The 1,535-nt window shown below is 58.0% G+C and overlaps 1 pseudogene; it reads right to left on the reverse strand.

Annotated features, from left to right (window-relative positions):
• Positions 1-846: 846 nt before the first annotated feature.
• On the reverse strand, positions 847-1,197 carry LOC133092296 (tumor suppressor candidate 2-like; annotated as a pseudogene).
• Between the last annotated feature and the right edge of the window lie 338 nt (positions 1,198-1,535).

Here is a 1,535-nt window from a genome sequence, read left to right on the forward strand (position 1 = left end):
GGGGAAGGGGTGGTGGGCTCCTCAGAGCTACTGGCACCAGCCCTAGGGTGCTGTCCCTTACCACAGGGTGGCGGATGCGTAAGGGCAAGGGGGATTAGACACGGTAGGTGGGATGCGGCAACACCCCATAGGCACAAGCATCCAGAGCCCTTCCTGATCCCCATCCTGTGCCCTCTCAGTTGGGGTGGGGGTCAACAGCTAGCTGCAGTGGGGAGGGATGAGCCCAGCCCAGGGTAGAGGGAGAAGCCTCCCACACCTATTAACAGCCAGCAAACTGTCCACCCATCTGGGGGTGGGAACATTTGGGCAGGTAGGCAGGAAGAATCAGGCTTGTTCTGCTCCCAGCTTCTGTCCAACACTGGAGGAATCGAGGCGGCAAACGGCTGAAATGCTCCAACGAGAGGGTAAAGGAAGTGAGGGAAAGGAAGTTCCCACCTGTGCACAGCTCCTACACCCTGGGGCTGGAAGAAGGCAGACCTTGCCTGTAAAGTGCTGTAGCCTCCAGCAGGGCTGGGCCCTGGGCAAGCTTGCAAGAATGCAGGCCAGGCGAGGGCACAGGAGCCAGGCATTCCTGACCAGCATATGCCCTGCCATGCTCCTCGGAGGGATAGCTGGGAAAGGGGGACTGGGAACTCTGCCATCAGCCACCGGCCACCTTCCGTCCACACACAAAGCAACACCCAACCAGCACTGCGGGACGGCCATGCTCACAGGTGAAGGTTCCCGGCCACGGGAGTTTATTGATGTTGTGGTCCCAGCCTAGGTTCCTCAATGGAAGCCACACCTGGAGCCTGGGGGTTTCTTGCTGGGGCAGGGGGTGTTTATGCCTGCCCCCCCCCCACAGGCTCACACCTCAAAGAGGATCACAGGGAAATCCACGTAGATGCGGGGCGGGGAGGGGGGCGGGTGGTGGATCCAGCTTCACGATGCCCTGAGGAATCAGGTTCTCATGCACCCTCCTCGGCTTGGCCCGCTTCTGCCCGTTCTTGGTGACGATTGTCTCCTCATAGAACTCATGAGCCAGATCCCCATCCTCGTCCTGGAACATGGAGCCGCGGAGCGTGAATACGAAGGGGGCCACGGCTCAGCCTCGCGGTCGCACCAAAGATTGCTCAGCGACAGAGCCTCCGGGCCGCCGTCCCCCGCCACCGAGGCGAAGGGCCACAGGCCCCAGGCTTTGGAGCCGCGGGCGCCCATGTCAGGGCCGCCGGCGCACGGCGGGCCCCGCGGCAGCTTCGCTGTCACAGGGCCTCCGCTCGCAGGTGCCGCCGCCGCCGCCGCCGCCTTCCGCAGGCTCCCAAAAAGTTTTTTAACAATCGAGAATAATATTTAAAATAGAGATTTACATCCTCTGTCATTATTCATGAATATCACATGAGGTGTATATTTTCCCTTGATACACTGGTTAATGATCAGCAGGCCATTTTAACACTAAGTATCTAGAACAGGAAGACAAATTCTATAACTGTTCAGCAATGTCTGAAGTTATACTCAATCCAGAACTTTATAAAACTTTGCTAAAAATTAATAAAAAC

The sequence above is a fragment of the Eubalaena glacialis genome, chromosome 5 (genome assembly GCF_028564815.1).
Source record: "Eubalaena glacialis isolate mEubGla1 chromosome 5, mEubGla1.1.hap2.+ XY, whole genome shotgun sequence".
Lineage (NCBI taxonomy): Eukaryota > Metazoa > Chordata > Mammalia > Artiodactyla > Balaenidae > Eubalaena > Eubalaena glacialis.